This window comes from Arachis duranensis, chromosome 2, assembly GCF_000817695.3.
Source record: "Arachis duranensis cultivar V14167 chromosome 2, aradu.V14167.gnm2.J7QH, whole genome shotgun sequence".
NCBI classification, from domain to species: domain Eukaryota; kingdom Viridiplantae; phylum Streptophyta; class Magnoliopsida; order Fabales; family Fabaceae; genus Arachis; species Arachis duranensis.
In genome coordinates, this window is record NC_029773.3 from 63,877,527 (window position 1) to 63,897,735 (window position 20,209).

A 20,209-nucleotide genomic window follows, 5' to 3' on the forward strand; every position below is an offset into this window, starting at 1 on the left:
TTGGCAGACAAGTCAGTAAGACAAGCTTATGGATTAGTAGAGGACGTGTTAGTAAAGGTTGAAGGCCTTTACATCCCTGCTGATTTCATAATCTTAGATACTAGGAAGGAAGAGGATGAATGCATCATCCTTGGAAGACCTTTCCTAGCCACAACAGGTGCTGTGATTGATGTTAACAGAGGAGAATTAGTCCTTCAATTGAATGGGGACTACCTTGTGTTTAAGGAACACGGCCATCCCTCTGTAACACTAGAGAGAAAGCATGCAGAGCTTCTCTCAGTACAGAGTCAAACAGAGCCTCTACAATCAAACTCTAAGTTTGGTGTTAGGAGGCCACAACCAAACTCTAAGTTTGGTGTTGAACCCCCATATCCAAACTCTAAGTTTGGTGTTGGGAGTTCACTGTCAAGCTATTGACATTAAAGAAGCGCTTGTTGGGAGGCAACCCAATTTTTATTTATCTAATTTTATTTTTATTGTTATTTTGTGTTTTATTAGGTTCATGATCATGTGGAGTCATGAAAAAAATATTAAAATTAAAAATAGAATAAAAAATAGCAGAAGAAAAATCACACCCTGGAGGAAGGACTTACTGGCGTTTAAACGCCACTAAGGAGCATCTGGCTGGTGTTCAACGCCAGAACAGAGCATGGATCTGGCGCTGAACGCCAGAAACAAGCAACATCCTGGCGTTCAAATGCCAGGAATACACCCTGAGGAAAGCTGGCGCTGAACGCCAGAAACAAACATGGAACTGGCGTTTAATGCCAGAAACATGCTACAATTGAGCGTTGAACGCCCAAATTGAGCATCACTTCGGCGTTTAAACGCCAGAATTGTATGCAAAGGCATTCTACATGCCTAATTGGTGCAGGGCTATAAATCCTTGACACCTCATGATCTGTGGACCCCACAGAATCATCTCAGGATCTGTGGACCCCACAGGATCCCCACCCACCTCACCCTCTCTCTCTCCATTCATGGTCATCCCTTCTATTTTTCATTCACCACTCACATCTATCCACTCTTCCCCATACACCCCACCTACCTTCAAAATTCAAATTCTCTTTCCCACCCAATCCCACCCATATAGCCGAATACACACATCCCTCCATCTTCTCCATATCTTCTTCTTATTCTTCATCTTTTCTTTCTTCTCTTGCTCGAGGGCGAGCAATTTTATAAGTTTAGTGTGGTAAAAGCATAGCTTTTTGTTTTTTCATAACCATTGATGTCACCTAAGGCCAGAGAAACCTAAAAAAAAAGAGAGAAAAGCGAAGACAAAAGCTTCCACCTCTGAGTCGTGGGAGATGGAAAGACTCATCTAAAGGGTTTATAGCTCAGTGGTAGAACATTTGACTGCAAATCAAGAGATCCCTGAGATACCTCAGGGGATACATTTTCCTCCACATAATTATTGGGAGCAATTAAAGGATAGGAGCACCAAAATCACTAGGGATCATGCAACAGAAGCAAGGAAGAGACATAGAGAAGCTCAAAGAGCACCATTGGTTCTTCAAGAGGAGGACGCCACCCTCACTAAGGTGGACTCATTCCTTAATCTCCTTGCTCTTATTTTTTCTGTTTTTTTATTTTTATGCTTCATGTGTGTTTATGTTTTATGTCTCTACCTCATGATCATTAGTATTTAGTAACCATGTCTTAAAGCTATGAATAATTCCATAAATCCTTCACCTTTCTTAAATGAAAAATGTTTCTAAATCAAAAGAACAAGAAGTACATAAGTTTCGAATTTATCCTTGAATTTGGTTTAATTATATTGATGTGGTGACAATACTTTTTATTTTCTGAATGAATGCTTGAACAGTGCATATTGTTGGCCATGCCTGGACCTTTCACTTATGTATTTTCAACGGTGGAGTTTCTACACACCATAGATTAAGGGTGTGGAGCTCTGCTGTACCTCAAGTTTTAATGCAATTACTACTATCTTCTATCCAATTCGATTTATTCATGTTCTAAGATATTCGTTGCACTTCAACTTGATGAATGTGATGATCTATGACACTCATCATCATTCTCACCTATGAACGCGCATGACTGACAACCACTTCCGTTCTATCTTAGACCGGGCGCATATCTCTTGAATTCCTTAATCAGAATCTTCGTGGTATAAGCTAGAATTGATGGCGGCATTCATGGGAATCTGGAAAGTCTAACCTTGTCTGTGGTATTCCGAGTAGGATTCCGGGATTGAATGACTGTGACGAGCTTCAAACTCCTGAAGGCTGGGTGTTAGTGACAGACGCAAAAGAATCACTAGATTCTATTCCAACCTGATTGAGAACCGACAGATGATTAGCCGTGCTGTGACAGAATATTTGGACCATTTTCACTGAGAGGATGGGATGTAGCCATTGACAACGGTGATGCCCTACATACAGCTTGCCATAGAAAGGAGTGATGAAAAACTAGAAGGAAGAAGTAGGAAAGCAGAGATTCAGAAGGAACACAGCACCTCCATATACCTATCTGAAATTCCCACCATTGAATTACATGAGTAACTTTATCTTTATTTTCTGTTTATTTTATTATCTTTATTTAAACCAATAATCTCTTAATCCAGTTAAATCTGCCTGACTGGGATTTACAAGATGACCATAGCTTGCTTCATACCAACAATCTCTGTGGGATCGACCCTTACTCACATAAGGTATTACTTGGACGACCCAGTACACTTGCTGGTTAGTTGTGCGGAGTTGTGACAAAGTGTGATTCACGTTTGAGAGCACCAAGCCTTTGGAGCCATTGTTGATGATCATAATTTCGTCCTCCAGTCTCAAACGCCTGCAGACACTCTTTATCAAAGATAAATAGCATGTCAGCAGCTAGCAGATTACTCAGAGGTTTGGCGATTTTTGAAAAATCTTTTATAAACCTCCTATAGAATCCTGCATGCCCCAGAAAGCTTCTGATTGCCTTAACATTGGCAGGTGGTGGTAATTTTTGAATTACCTCCACCTTAGCTTGATCCACCTCTATTTCCTTGTTCGAAATTTTGTGCCCAAGGACAATTTCTTTAGTCACCATAAAGTGACATTTCTCCCAGTTTAAAACCAGATTAGTCTCTTGGCATCTCTTTAGAACAAGTGCTAGATGGTCAAGACATGAGCTGAATGAGTCTCCAAACACTGAAAAGTCATCCATGAAGACTTCCAGAAATTTTTCCACCATATCAGAGAAAATAGAGAGCATGCATCTTTGAAAGGTTGTAGGTGCATTGCACAGACTAAATGGCATCCTTTTGTATGCAAATACTCCAGATGGGCATGTGAATGCTGTTTTCTCTTGATCTTGGGGATCTACTGCAATTTGATTATAACCTGAATATCCATCCAGGAAGCAGTAGTATTCATGACCTGCTAGTCTCTCTAGCATCTGGTCTATGAATGGTAAAGGAAAATGATCATTTCTGGTAGCTGTATTGAGCCTTCTGTAATCAATACAAATACGCCACCCTGTAACTGTTCTTGTAGGAACCAGTTCGTTTTTTTCATTATGAACCACTGTCATGCCACCCTTATTAGGGACAACTTGGACAGGACTTACCAGGGGCTATAAAAAATGGGATAAATAATTCCAGCTTCTAGTAATTTAGTGACCTCCTTTTGCACCACCTCCTTCATGGCTGGATTCAGCTGCCTCTGTGGTTGAACCACTGGCTTAGCATCATCCTCCAATAGGATTTTGTGCATGCATCTGGCTGGGCTAATGCCCTTAAGATCACTGATGGACCACCCAAGAGCTGTCTTGTGTGTCCTTAGCACTTGAATTAGTGCTTCCTCTTCCTGTGGCTCTAAGGTAGAGCTTATGATTACAGGAAAAGTGTCACCTTCTCCCAGAAATGCGTATTTCAAGGATGGTGGTAATGGTTTGAGCTCGGGTTTAGGAGGTTTCTCCTCTTCTTGAGGGATTTTCAGAGGTTCTATTATTCTCTCTAGTTCCTCCAGATCAGGCTGAGTATCTTTAAAGATATCCTCTAGCTCTGATTCGAGATTCTCAGTCATATTGATCTCTTTTACCAGAGAGTCAATAATATCAATGCTCATGCAGTCATTTTGGGTGTCTGGATGCTGCATAGCTTTGACAACATTTAACTTAAATTCGTCCTCATTGACTCTCAGTGTTACTTCCCCTTTTTGGACGTCAATGAGGGTTCATCCAGTTGCTAGGAAAGGTCTTCCTAGAATGAGAGTTGCACTCTTGTGCTCCTCCATTTCCAGCACCACAAAGTCAGTGGGAAAGGTAAATGGCCCAACCTTGACAATCATGTCTTCAATCACGCCTGATGGGTGTTTAATGGAACCATCAGCAAGTTCGAGACATATCCGGGTTGGTTTGACTTCATCAATCAATCCAAGCTTTTTGATAGTAGAAGCAGGTATTAGGTTGAAACTTGTCCCCAAGATCACATAGAGCTTGCTTGGTACAAGTACCTTCTAATGTGCATGGTATCATAAAGCTTCCAGGATCTTTAAGCTTCCCAGGTAAGCTTTTCAGAATGACTGCACTGCATTCTTCAGTGAGGTAAACTTTCTCAGTTTCCCTCCAATCCTTCTTATGACTTAAGATCTCTTTCATGAACTTAGCATAAGAGGCTATTTGCTCAAGTGCCTCTGCAAACAGAATTTTTATTTCAGGAGTCTTGAGGTAGTCTGCAAAGCGGGCAAATTGCTTATCCTGTTCCGCTTGGCAGAGTTTCTGAGGATAAGGCATTTTGGCTTTGTATTCCTCAATCTTAGTTGCTGTAGGTTTATTGCCTACAGATGTGGGTTGAGAAGCCTTTTTAGAGGGGTTGCTATCAGCACTTGTATGTGTCTGATCTCCCACTAGCGTTTGAATGCCAGGGGACGAAGCTGGAGTGGCATTAGACGCCAACTCCTTACCTGTTTCTAGCGTCTGAACGCCAGAACTGTGCTTCCTTTGGGCGTTCAATGCCAATTCCTTGCTTGTTTCTGGCGTTGAATGTCGGGACTGAGCATGGGTTGGGCGTTCAACGCCAGCTTTCCACCCATTTTCTGGCGTTTGAGCGCCAGAATTTTTCCTCTCTGGGCTCTGACTATCCTCATAGGGATTTTGGGTAGTAGTCTGTTCATTTCTTGGCTTCCTACTGCCTTGAAGTGAGGTATTTAATGTTTTCCCACTTCTTAATTGAACTGCTTGGCATTCTTCTGTTATTTATTTTGATAACTGCTGTTCTGTTTGCTTCAACTGTATTTCCATATTCATATTAGCCATTCTTGTTTCTTGTAGTATCTCCTTGAATTCAGCTAGCTGTTTTGTTAGAAAATTCAGTTGCTGATTGAATTCAGTAACTTGTTCTGTAGGACTGAGTTCAACAGTTATTGTTTTAGCCTCTTCGTTGATGGAAGGTTCACTGCTCAGGTACAGATGCTGATTTCTAGCAATTGTATCAATGAGCTCTTAAGCTTCTTCAATTGTCTTTTTCATGTGTATAGATCCACCAGATGAGTGGTCTAGAGAAATTTGAGCTTTCTCTATAAGCCCATAATAGAAGATGTCTAACTGCACCCACTCTGAAAATATTTCAGAGGGGCATTTTCTTAGCATATCTTTGTATCTCTCCCAGGCATCATAAAGGGATTCATTATCTCCTTGTTTGAAGCCTTGGATGCTCAGCCTTAGCTGTGTCATCCGTTTTGGAGGAAAATAGTGATTCAGGAATTTTTCTGACAGCTGTTTCCATGTCTTTATGTTGTCCTTAGGTTGGTTATTTAGCCACCTCTTAGCTTGGTCTTTTATAGCAAATGAAAACAGTAACAATCTGTAGACATCCTAATCTACTTTCTTATCATGTACTGTGTTAGTAAATTGTAAAAACTGTCCCAGAAACTCTGTAGGTTCCTCCTGTGGAAGACTGGAATACTGGCAACTTTGCTGCACCATGATAATGAGCTGAGGGTTCAACTCAAAGCTACTGACTCCGATGGAAGGTATACAGATACTACTCCCATATGAAGCAATAGTGGGGTTAGCATATAACTCCAGAGTCCTTCTGAATTGTTCATTTCCACTTAGGTCCATGATGGAGAAAGGGAGATGATGTGGATTTATTTTATTATATTAAAAAATTATTTTCAAAATAATAAAATAGAATAAAATAAAAACCAAAACAAAAAAAACGAAAAATATAAAATAAAAAATAAAAAATAAAAAATTTGAAAATATTTTATGAAGATTTTCGAAAAAATGAGGAGAGAGAAAGTGGTTAGGATATTTTTGAAAAAGATATGATTTGAACAATTTTTGACCAAGTCAACCCAAGTAATTCGAAAATTATGAGAAATTAAAGGAAAAGATATTTTTATTTTTGAATGTTATGATGAAAGAGAAAAACACACAAAAGACACAAGACTTAAAAATTTTTAGATCTAATGCTCCTTGTTTTTTGAAAATTTTGGAAGGAAAACACCAAGGGACACCAAACTTAAAAAATTTAAAATCAAAACACAAAGAAGACTCAATAACACTTTGAAGATTCACAAGAACAACAAGAACAAAAGAAAGAACACCAAACTTAAAATTTTTAGAAAACCACAATAAAATTTTCGAAAATTAAAGAAAGATTAACAAGAAAACACCAAACTTAAAGTTTGACACAAGATTTAATCAAAGAAAATTATTTTTGAAAAAAAAGTTTTAAAAGGAAGATATCCAATTGCCATGAACATAAGCCAACGCTCTAGCCAACTGAGCTATAAATGTAACATGTTTTAATATTGTATATAAAAAATATTTTTGAAAACTAATATTTTGAAAAAGCACAAGGAAAACACAAAAACACACAGAACAAGAAAAGCTAAAGATCAAATAAGAAAAATTGCCAAGAACAATTTGAAGATCAAGGAAAAACAAAGAACATGCAATTCGAAAATTGAAAGACAAAGACAAGCATGCAATTGACACTAAACTTACAACAAGACACTAAACTCACGAAAACTAACAATTAATAAAGAAAAATAAAATTTTTGTTTGAAGATTTTTTTTAAAAAGGAATAATAGAAAATGCAATTCTAGTAACTCTAAACCAAAAAGATAAATTTTTCCTAATCTAAGCAACAAGATTCACCGTCAGTTGTTCAAACTCAAACAATCCCCGGAAACGGCGCCAAAACCTTGGTGCACAAAATTGCAATCACACTTTTGCAATCCGCACAACTAACCAGCAAGTGCACTAGGTCGTCCAAGTAATACCTTACGTGAGTAAGGGTCGAATCCCATGGAGATTGTTGGCTTGAAGCAAGCTATGGTTATCTTATTATTCTTAGTCAGGATATAATATCAATAATAATTTTTAGTTTTAATTGTAAAAAGTAAAAGAGCATGAAATAAATACTTATTATGCAGTAATGGAGAATATGTTGGAGTTTTGGAGATGCTTTGTCCTCTGAATTCCTGCAACATAATGCTTTCTCACTTTCATAAATGTAAGGCTCCTTCCATGGCAAGCTGTATGTCGGGCATCACTGTTGTCAATGGCTACTTCCCATCCTCTCAGTGAAAATGGTCCAAATGCTCTGTCACAGCACGGCTAATCATCTGTTGGTTCTCGATCATGTCGGAATAGGATCCATTGATCCTTTTGCGTCTACAACTTCTTCATAGTGAAGCGCAAATGAACATCTTAGATAGGAACAAGCGTGTTTGAATGGAAAACAGAAATAATTGCATTAATTCATCGAGACGCTGCAGAACTCCTCACCCCCAACAATGGAGTTTAGAGACTCATGCCGTCACAAAGTATAAAGTTCAGATCTAAAAATGTCATGAGATACAAAATAAGTCTCTAAAAGTTGTTTAAATACTAAACTAGTAACCTAGGTTTACAGAAAATGAGTAAACTAAGATGGATAGTGTAAAAATCCACTTCTGGGGCCCACTTAGTGTGTGCTGGGGCTGAGACTGAATCTTCTCACGTGTCTGGACTATTTCTGGAGTCGAACGCCAGGTTGTAACCTGTTTCTGGCGTTGAACTCCAACTTGCAACCTGTTTCTGGCACTGAACGCCAGACTGCAACATGGAACTGGCGTTGAATGCCAGTTTACGTTGTTTATCTTTGTGCAAAGTATAGACTATCATATATTGCAGGAAAGCCCTGAATGTCTACTTTCCAACCCAATTTAGAGCGCGCCAATTGGACTCCTTTAGATCCAAAAAATCCATTCCGAGTGCAGGGAGGTCAGAATCCAACAACATCAGTAGTCTTTTTTCAGCCTGAATCAGATTTTTGCTCAGCTCCCTCAATTTCAACCAGAAAATACCTGAAATCACAGAAAAACACACAAACTCATAGTAATGTCCAGAAATATAACTTTTGCCTAAAAACTAATAAAAATCTACTAAAAACTAACTAAAACATACTAAAATCTACATGAAATTACTCCCAAAAAGCGTATAAAATATCCGCTCATCAATAATATTTATAATTTTATATACATGATATCCATAATCAATAAATTGATATTAATTTATTATTATTTTTTATTTTATTTTGCAGATCATAAACCAACAATTTTAGATGTTTATAATTTTCAATAAATAGAAATTGATCAAATTTAAGATATTTTTATTTTTTATAAAATATGTTGAGGTGATTTGAAATTTTTAAAAATTAAAAATATAAAAATTTAAAATTTTTGTTTGGGAAAAAAATTATAGAATTATAAATGCATATAGTAATAATGATGGAAAAATTTTTAGAATTTAATTCACATTAAATTTGGAATTAATTTTTAGTATAATTAAATGGGAAAAGATAATTAATTATAGAAAGAAATTAATTGTGTCAATTAAATTAGGAGAATGATTTACATTCTCTTATAAGCGCAAATGTTATTAATATATACCTTTATTTATTGTCTATCATATTTTAGCTACGTAGCATTGATCAAATTTTACCTATCATGTATACATTACTAAATTCTAGCATTGGCCTCTCACATCCATAATTTTTACCATTTTATTTTTTATATTCAAAATTTATTATATTGGTTCTGAAAATCCAATTCTGAACATCGTACTGGTCCATAAACTGTTTTCGATATTAAGTCGGCGAACGAAGTACTAAACATACTCTAACTTGCTCTTGATATTGAGCGATACGGTGTCATTTCCATTTGACGTTTAAATAAGACAGAACGAGATGACGAAGAAGAGTTTATATGATATGCAAACTATTTTATCTCTCTTCATTTTCTAAAATGACTTCATTTTTGTTTTGTTTAAGTGTCAAAACGAAATAATATCGTTTAGCCATGTGTCAAAAAACAAGTTAAAGTCAGTTCAACACTCTGTTCGTTGACTCGCTGCCAAAAAGGGTCTAGAGACCAAATGGTATCCGAAGCTAGATCTCCGAGAACATGATAACGAATTTAGGATTTGAAAAACTAAAATAGTAAAAGTCGTGAATCTCAGATACCACTATGAAAATTTAACATGTGTATATAGAACACATGTTAACATTATTAATAACAAAAATTTAATTATTTAGTAAATATTATTAATAAATACATTAAAAGCTAAACTTTTTAAGTTTTCTATAAAAAAATTATTTAATATTTTTTTAGTTGTCTACAATATCTTCTAACTTGATAGAATAAGAATCAAATTTGTCACGATTCTAAATTTTATTTAAGGATTTATCGTTGCATACATAAGGTGAAATTCGAACTCCCAACACTTATTTAAACAGGCAAACAAACTAATCCAACACTTATTTAATCAGAAAAACAAACTAACTACTCGATCAACTCAAGTTTTTTTTGTCCGAAGTCAGATAATTTTATTCATGAAATGAAAGAAACATATAGATGTCAATATATGGGACAAGTAAAAGAAATGGGGGACTCCCAACGTTCTACTATAGAGATAACATCATATAATAATTTAATAAGAGAAATAAAAGAAAGTGAAGTGCTCATCAATTAGGAATTAGGGATTTATTGAAGCTCCTTCTGTAACTTCAAAGTCAACGCCATTATCTCTTCTACATTAGTTGATACATTATCAAAGATAAACATGTTTCTAGCCTTCCATAAGGACCAGCTCAAAATCACCATCATCATCCTTTGAGAGGAGCTATTAGGTTGGGTACGCAAGTCCCCTATTTTCAAGTTCCACTCAACATAGAAATCAGAGTTTTTGGTGCCCCTTCTAGTAGTTGGTAAGCCTATTTTTGACCAAATTTCCTTTGATTTCTCACAATGGAAGATGCAATGATTGATTGTTTCTGAAAATTGTAGGCATCTTCGACAGGTGGGTTGAATCAATGGGATGCGATGATGAAGCTTTTGCAGCACTGGAAGCTTTTCATAGAAGCCTCTTCAGAGAAAAATCTTAATCTTCGCTAGGATTTTCATCTTCCACAATTCTCGCCACAAATTTCGTTGTCTCATAATCTCTGGGCGAAATTCAATGGGAGGATGCGAGAACCCATAAACCACACAGTATCCAGTACTCACTTCATACAAACCACTTTTATTAAGAGACCAATACATTTTATCTTCTCCATCACCCCCAATTCTTATTGCTAGCACACGCTGACTAGTGCCCTCAAAAAAGCATACTTCTAATTAAAGTCTGATTCTAATGTCCATTAGAAAGTATTAAGTCTTTGACCATCAATAGTGGTTGATTTTTCATATTGAAAGCTTCAGATGAAGGAATAATACAAGAATGTGGAGGAGTAAGCCAATGATCGCTAAAGATTCGGATACTGGACCCATCACCAACTCGCCAAACTAGCCCCTTTTCAATAACCTTACGCCTTTCCAATATGCTACACTACCCCCCACGAAAGTACTGTTCTGATCTCTGCATTCATTATAGAACTGTATCGAAAATATTTACCTTTGACGAGTCTAAATAGGAGTAATTATGGTTGAAATACAACTTTCCAACATTGTTTTGCTAGTAGCGCCAAATTTTGAGCCCTTAGGTCCTTAAAACCTAGTCTACCTTCCAGTTTCGATCTTGTCATACTATCCCAACTAACTCATGCCATTTTTTGCTCTGTACCTTTTTTACTCCACCAAAATTGAGAGAGTATATTGTGAATCTCCCTAATTAAAGTGTTAGAAAGATGAAAACATGATAATGAATAAATTGGAATAGCCTCCCCAACAACTTTGATTAGAACATGCCTACCTGCAGAGGAGAGAAGTTTTTTTTTCATCCTTGAACTCGCTTCCACACCTTGTCCTTGATTTCTCCGAAGGTGGCCTTTTTTTATTTTTGTACTGTAGATTGAAGACCCAAATATTTATCCTGTGCACCAATATGAACAATTTCTAATTTCCGAGCCAGTAGTAATCAAGCAGCAGGAGTATTATTAATAAAAAATATAGTTGATTTATGCAAATTAACTTTTTAGTCACTGAACTCTTTGCATGACTGAAAAATACTAAAAATATTTTCATAATTATTTTCTGACACTTTGCAAAAAAAATTGAGTCATATTAACTAGATGATCAACTCAAATTATTTTTTATTTAATAACTTTAACATGATTTTTAGAACTCATATTAACTAGACTGTAATTTTCTATTCTTTTGGTGAAATTGTTGAAGGTTTTTGAATAGTTAAACTTTTCAGAATGAGAAACTATTTGTTTAGGTTTACAAAGGAACTTTAATTTTAGGAAAAGAAAGGGCTTATTAATTGTCCATTCATGGATGTATGGATTTAAGGTTTTCTTTTTTAAGTTTATAAAAATAATACTGCACAGTCTGCACTTAATAATAATTATATCATGATTTTAATTTTGATATTAACGATAAAAAATATTTTACACAATTATTTATTTAGATTGATGTGTTTAAATGAAATTTTAAATTTTGAATATAAAATTAGTTATTTTATACTTAAGAAAATTTTTTTTTACATTGACATTACTTAAATTTTAAATTCTTATATCATTTTACCAAATATTGTTGACGGTAACCCAATTTGAGATTAATAGTAATAATAACAGTAATTAAGTATAAAGATAAACAAGGACAAGAATGGCGAATATCTTAAAAGCTTTATTTTTTAGCTAAGGAGTGATGATGAGATTAACAGTGTTTTAACTTTTAAAAAGGTTTTTATATGAAAAAAAGTTCTTTGATGTGGAATAACACATAATTTTAAGGGGTAAATATTGTTTTGGTCTCTAATGTTTAGGGTTCAAAATCAAATTTGTCCTTACATAATTTTCGATTTAAAATCGTGCTCAACATTTTATTTGATATTAAAATTTGGACGATTTTACCCTTCACTATATCACAAGAGAGAGAAGCAAGGTTGCTTCTTCGTTCTTCATTTCTGTGAAAATTAGTAAAACTAATTTTAGAAAAACTAAATAAAATGAAAGTTAATAAACAATCTTAGTTTATAACCTTAGAATTTTAATGGTTGAAAAATAGAAGAATTATATACCTCTAATTGACGGATGGTTATTAAACAGACCCACCTATAAATTGAGTTTTTCTTTAATTCATTTTAATCAAGTCATCCAAATAGAATAATATAATATTTTTTGAGTAGTTTTCTCCTGTATATGATAGAGAGAAGTGTGTTCTCCTTTTGTCAAGAGAGAGTGTTATTGTAGTCTCCTTGTGATAGAGAGAAGTTGTAATTCTCAAAAAAAGTTATTTAATTTTTTCCATATTTTATATAAATTTCTAATTTTTTATCTCTATATTTTGTTGTGTCATTATCTGGTACCTAACAGTGGTATCAGAGCCAAAGGTTGCTGATTAATATTTTTTTCCTGCTGCGAGTTACCGTCTAAAAAAATGGCAGCAAAGTATGAAATTCCAAAATTTAGTGGAAGTAATTTTTTCATATGGAAGTTGAAGATAAAAGCCATTATGAGAAAAGACAATTGCGTGACAGCAATTGAAGGTAGACCCACTAGAATTACAGATAAAAAATGGAAGGAGATGGACAACAATGTTGTTGTAAACTTACACTTGGCACTAGCTGACTCAGTTTTATCAAGTATAGTAGAGAAAAAGACAGCAAAAGAAATTTGGGATGCTCTCACAAAATTATATGAAGTCAAGTCACTTCACAACCAGATATTCTTGAAGAGAAGACTTTATACTCTTCGAATGAGTGAGTCCACATCGACAACGGATCACATCAACAATCTAAATACGCTATTTTTCCAACTCTCATCGTTGGAATATACCATAGCAGAAAATGAACGTGCAGAGCTCTTACTTTAAAGTCTACCAGATTCATATGATCAACTTATCATTAACTTAACTAATAATTTTTGACTGATTATCTTTCTTTTGATGATATGGCTGCTGCGGTTCTTGAAGAAGAATCTAGGCACAAGAATAAGGAAGAAAGATTAGAGAGCTCAAAACAACAGAGGCTTTGTTGATGACAAGAGGAAGATCAATGGAGCGTGGTTCCAGTGGGAGTCAAAATAGACCAAAGTCACAAAGTAAGAAGCAGGTCAAATGCTACAATTGTGGTAAGAGAGGGCACTTCAAGAAAGATTGTTGGAATAAGAAGAGTATAGAGAAGGTTCCAGAAGGATCAAGTTCTCAAGGATGTGTTGCGAGCACCGCTGATGATGGAGAAATCTTGTATGGCAAAGCAACAATTGGTTCTAAAGGCAGCAAACAGCTCACTGATGTTTGGATTGTTGATTCAAGAGCAACATGGCACATGACTCCTCACCATGATTGGTTTTGTACATATGAACCTGTCTTGGAAGGATCTGTGTTTATGGGAAACGATCATACCTTAGAAATTGTTGGAATAGGTACTGTCAAAATAAAAATGTTTGATGGTTTTATTCGTTCACTTCAAGGGGTAAGACATGTGAAGGGTTTGAAGAAGAATTTGTTATCGATTGGACAACTGGATGAACTTAGTTGCAAGACCCATAATGAAAGTGGGATCTTGAAAGTTGTTAAAGGAGCTCTTGTGGTAATAAAAGCAGAAAAGATTGCATCAAATATATACATGCCTGTGGGAGATACTTTGCAAGAGGCAGAGGCATCAGTTGGACCATTTTCACTGAGAGGATGGGATGTAGCCATTGACAATGGTGATGCCTTACATACAGCTTGCCATAGAAAGGAGTGATGAAAAATTAGAAGGAAGAAGTAGGAAAGCAGAGATTCAGAAGGAACGCAGTCATCCAATCCCAGAATCCAACTCGGAATACCACAGACAAGGTTTAGACTTTCCGGATTCTCATGAATGCCGCCATCAATTCTAGCTTATACCACGAAGATTCTGATTAAGGAATCTAAGAGATACTCATTCAATCTAATGTAGAACGGAGGTGGTTGTCAGGCATACATTCATGGATTGAGGAAGGTGATAAGTGTCTCGGATCATCACCTTCTTCATAGTGAAGCGCGAATGAACATCTTAGATAGGAACAAGCGTGTTTGAATGGAAAACAGAAATAATTGCATTAATTCATCGAGACACTGCAGAGCTCATCACCCCCAACAATGGAGTTTAGAGACTCATGCCGTCACAAAGTATAATTTTCAGATCTAAAAATGTCATGAGATACAAAATAAATCTCTAAAAGTTGTTTAAATACTAAACTAGTAACCTAGGTTTACAGAAAATGAGTAAACTAAGATGGATAGTGTAAAAATCCACTTTTGGGGCCCAATTGGTGTGTGCTGGGGCTGAGACTTAATCTTCTCACGTGCCTGGGCTGTTTCTGGAGTCGAACGCCAGGTTGTAACCTGTTTCTGGCATTGAACTCCAACTTGCAGCCTGTTTCTGGCGCTGAACACCAGACTGCAACATAGAACTGGCGTTGAACACTGGTTTACGTCATCTATCTTTACGAAAAGTATAGACTATTATATATTGCTGGAAAGCCCTGATGTCTACTTTCCAACCCAATTGAGAGCGCGCCAATTGGACTTCTGTAGCTCCAAAAAATCTATTGCGAGTGCAGGGAGGTCAGAATCTAACAGCATCAGCAGTCCTTTTTCAGCCTGAATCAGATTTTTGCTCAGCTCCCTCAATTTCAGCCAGAAAATTTCTAAAATCACAGAAAAATACACAAACTCATAGTAAAGTTCAGAAATATGACTTTTTCCTAAAAACTAACTAAAACATATTAAAATCTATATGAAATTATCCCCAAAAAACGTATAAAATATCTGCTCATAAGCTTTTTAACAATTAGTACAAAGAGGTCACAATTTGACAACTTAAAGAACATTCCTATCACAAATCTTTGACAACAAATTCGTTACAAAAAACATTGATTGTAGTCAGAATCGCTATAAAAATCTAATAGTAAATTGCTCAAAAGTAAATATTTATCGTCAAATTTCAAGAGTTTGACGCTAATTATTGTCAGATAAATTTGACAGTAAGTGGTTTTAGGGAGACAAATATAGAAAGATGTTATCGAAAAAAATTTGACGATAACGTTGGCACCACTTTCATTTTTATGCCAACTATTACTGTCGGATTTTTCTGACACTAAATCCGACAACAATAAATCAGTGTAATTAATTTTAAAAATAAACCTAAAAGCAAACATTCGGATTTTTTTGCCAATGAATTCGACAGTAATAAACAGTAAATAATTTTTTGGATAATGCATATGCATAATATCATTATTATAATCTGTTATATCAAATTCAATATTTTGAGAATTAATATTTATATCAGAATTAACATAAACTAAATATTACTTTTAATTAAAACAATAAACAAAAATATGAAATAACAAATATAAAAAAAATAGCATCAAACAAACATGAGATAACAAACATATAAAGCCTAATATCAAACAAATGTAAAATAAACTCTAATGATTATGGATCGTGACAGTCATCCTTATCATCCTCCTGGTCAACCCCTTAGTCCTGCAGCGGTGGTGGTAGTCGGTACAGGTACCGGTGTTGGTGCGGGTACCAATATAACACCCTACCACACAAAATCTTACGTTATAGTCATAAATCAAAGGTGGTGAGGTATTACGACATCTAAAAGAAAAACTACATACGTATATATTGAAGAAATATTATTTAACTAGGAGCCTGTGAAAGACGGATAAATAGAAACGAAAACCGATATCACACTCAAAGTGTTAAAGATAGAAAGCATGGATTATATAACAAAGAGATATATACATACATAGGATTCATAATGAAATACATAACAAGTACTAATCTCGACCTACGAAGAAAAAGCCAGCTAGAAAATATATTACAGCCCAAAAGTATACCAAAATTCAATCCTGTTTTTCCAAAATAAATCCTCTAAGAAGGTTATACAAATACATATTCAAAAGTGAAGAATAGATATACTAAGTACAAAATACAATCCCAAAATAGTTTTTGCTTTTCATAGAGAATCTGGCACACTCAACGAGGTATATCACGTCTTGTATCTGAAAATTAACAAATTTCACAATGGGTGAGAACCCGAAGGTTCCCAGTAGGATAATAATTTCAAATAGAGACAATGTAAAACTACATGAACCCACCAGGCAATCCTAAACTCTAAACATACAAGGTTTAAACCTAGGATTTTACTAATCCAAACAAGGTAAATATGCTAAGTTCTCCGCTATACCAATGATCCATAACCTCGGTTCTCCACAACACATCTCAGCATTTCCAATTAATTTAATTCAATAATCAGTTTAATAGTAGCAAGCACAAGTAATAAGATGCAAACACAATCAAGAGCAAATAGTCAAATACAACATGTATAGCAATTAGCAGTTGAACAGATATATGCAAACCAAACAACTGCATATTATTCACATAGGCAAACCAAACACAATATGCACACTCAAACAACTGCATACAGATGCACATGATGCATGCCTATTCTACTGGTCATGAGCTCACATGTCAGTTACGTTACCAGACCCAATACATCTGGTAGCTAACCCGGATATCGTCTCTCTATCATACATATCCAGAAGGAACCAAAAGGGGACCCAACATTCCACCATATTATTGGAGTGCGATCTTACATTCCCAAAAGGAACAAAAAAGGGAATGCTTTTCTTCCACCATTTCACTAGGATCGCACTTTTTGGAAAAAGAGTGCTCGATCACCCTTTCATCCGAGAGAAACCCACAAGTAAGCGAGATTAACCACTATCCTTACCCGAGAACCATGAACAAGCGGAATTAGCCAACGTCCTTACTCGGGATAAAACTTAAATCAATACGCAAGTGGGATTTAACACCGTCCTTGCCATTTCAGTCATTCAGACCACAGTAAGTCATCATTAATGTCTTTAATCAATTTCATAACTCTTAGATTCATTAATCACAATAATTTGTTCAATTTATCAATTCCATTCTCTCGTGAGAGGGATAACACAACCATTTTTACTGCAAGCGGGATAAGACCACCATCTCCGCAATAATTTCATTCGGTTAACCAAGAGTTTATCTGGGAATTAATAAATTCATTTCATTATATCACTTTCCAGTGTATTCAAGGGTTAATTATCAGTTATTCAACTCCATACCGAAGTTAGAGGGGTTTATAACAAATTGAGAAGGCTAGAACAAACAAAATCAGCATTTCAAAAAATTTTGCACAGTCGTGCATGCGCATCCCTCGTGCATACGCTTAATTTCAATTTATTTCAATTCGGGTTGCACAACACATGTATGCATGCCTCGTTCGTACGCACAAACCCTAATTCATGCATAGATATTCATGGTGCATACGCTCAGAATTCACCACGTTTTAATTCTGTTTAAATTTCATGGTGTGCATACGTGCAAGTTCATTTTCATGTGTACGCAGATTTTAATTCTATAAAAAATACTGCATAATTCAGTTTTCACCCCCAATTTCAAACATGAATAACTTTCGCTATAATTATCAAATTTTCTCCATTCTTGGACTGTTTTAAAAGTCTTTTTCACTAGTTTTAATTTAAGATAAGTTTTATCCAAATCAAAACTCTAAGCGCCAAGTTATGACCCATCGAAGTTGGTCAAATTTTGTTTTTACCCAAAATCTGCATAATGTTATTTTAACAAAATCCCCAATTTATTTCATTCCAAAACCACGATAATCCATTGCTAGGCACCATCAACACACCTATATCAATTCTCAATCACCTTCTAACCATTCAAGCCTAATCAACCAAATCCAATCCATCAAAAACCTAACTAACCCAATTCCAATATAATCATTCATTTTTCAACATTATCCCACTAATAATCAAACTAACAATTAATTCATACAACAAATTCTCATTATTCCAACAACCATTCACTCATGACAAATACACCACTTAGTATGATTTACCAAATAGGGGATACTTCACCCTATCATGACCTCCGGTCCAATTTCTATATCAATCACCACTATAGACGATCATACCACACCTAGTCAATTAGGCATACATACATACATACATACATTAGGGACAATTAATCACAACAATTAATTCCTTCAATCCTATCCAAGGGACAATTAACCTAGGTTTTCACACAATTTTACATAATGCCTACCTGAAACCAAAACCCGTACTTTGACGGCGATTTAAACCTCGAAAAATCCTCTCTCTGATCAATTCCAACTCCAACTGGTCCAAGCCCCACCAAAATCCTACCACTTTGATCCTAAACACAATCTTGCACCGATTCCACGCCAAGCAAATCTGCTCCGCACCAAATTCAAGCATAACTCTTAATTCATCTAATCACATCAATTTTCTCATAGTTCAAGTTTAGGTTTTTTGCATATAGTAGAAAAAATTAGGGAATTGAGATTTCTTACCTTGTCTCAGGTAATCTTGGGTTGAAACTCCATTAAAACTCAAGATTGAACCTCCCCTAAATATTTAAAATCGAAATTTTCCCAACACCTCCACCAAAAATGCAAAATTGAAGAGACATGGAAAATGGGGCAAGGGTTTCAAAGTTTCTTACCACAATATTTAGATAAAATTAAAGAGCACGACGAGGTGATCAGGTGGCCACAAACAGGTCTTTGATCAAAGCTGCGATTTGGAAGTTATGTGGTGCGCCTAATATGGGTTTCTTTTGCGAAATTTGGTTCGTTGGCTTTATCTTGGGCCAAAATCTTTAAGATAAGGGATTTAATTTGTATCCTAAATATTTTTATTTCTTTCAATTATAGATTTTAAATTCTTAACCATTTTTTCCCATAATTAATTTATTATTTAACTGGATTTTACATTCTACCCACCTAAATAGAAGTTTTGTCCTCAAAACTTACTTACCTATAAACAGGTAAGGATAATCCTTCCTCATGTCAGACTCGAGCCCCCACGTGTGCTCTTCCACTCCGACTTGACTACAAGCCACTTTAACTAATGGAACTTCCTTTTCGCACAGTTGCTTGACACTAACGTCATCAATTCTGACCAGAGCTACTTGAAATGTCAAATTTTCTTTCATTTGAACCGATTCGGGCTCTAATATGTGAGTTACGTCGGAGGTGTACTTCTGAAGATACAAAATGTAAAATACATTATGCAAGTTCAAAAGATGTGGTGGTAAAATCATCTGATACGCCACTGGCCGAATCTTCTTCAAGATTTGGAATGGACCATGTAACGGGATTTCAACTTCTTTAATTTTATCGCTCTACCAACTCCCATAATCGGAGTAGCCTTCAAAAACACATGGTCACCCTCTTCAAACTCCAAAGGCTTCCGCCTCCGATTAGCATAGCTTTTCTAATGACTCTGAGCGGTAAAAATTCTAGCTTGGATCTTCTTAATCTGTTCTGTTGTCTTGGCCACCAATTCAAGCCCCAACAAACTTAATTCTCCGACTTCATACCAGCATAATGGAGATTGGTATTTTCCCCCATACAGAACCTTATATGGAGCCATTCCGATGCTCACATGTTAACTACTGTTGTACGCAAACTCCACTAAAGGCATATAAAGATCCCGACTTGCCAGTCGATCCAGCACACACGCTTTCAACATATCCTCTAGCGTTTGAATTGTTCTCTCCGATTGGCCATCGGTTTGAGGATGGTACACCATGCTTAAGCACAATTTAGCTCCGAATTCTTTCTAAAAAGCTCTCCAAAACATTGAAGTGAATTGAGGATCTCTATCTGACACTATGGTCATAAGAATACCATGCAATCTTACAATCTCCTTAATGTACAACCTCGCCAATTTCTCCAAAGAATAGTTCATACAAATTGGCAAAA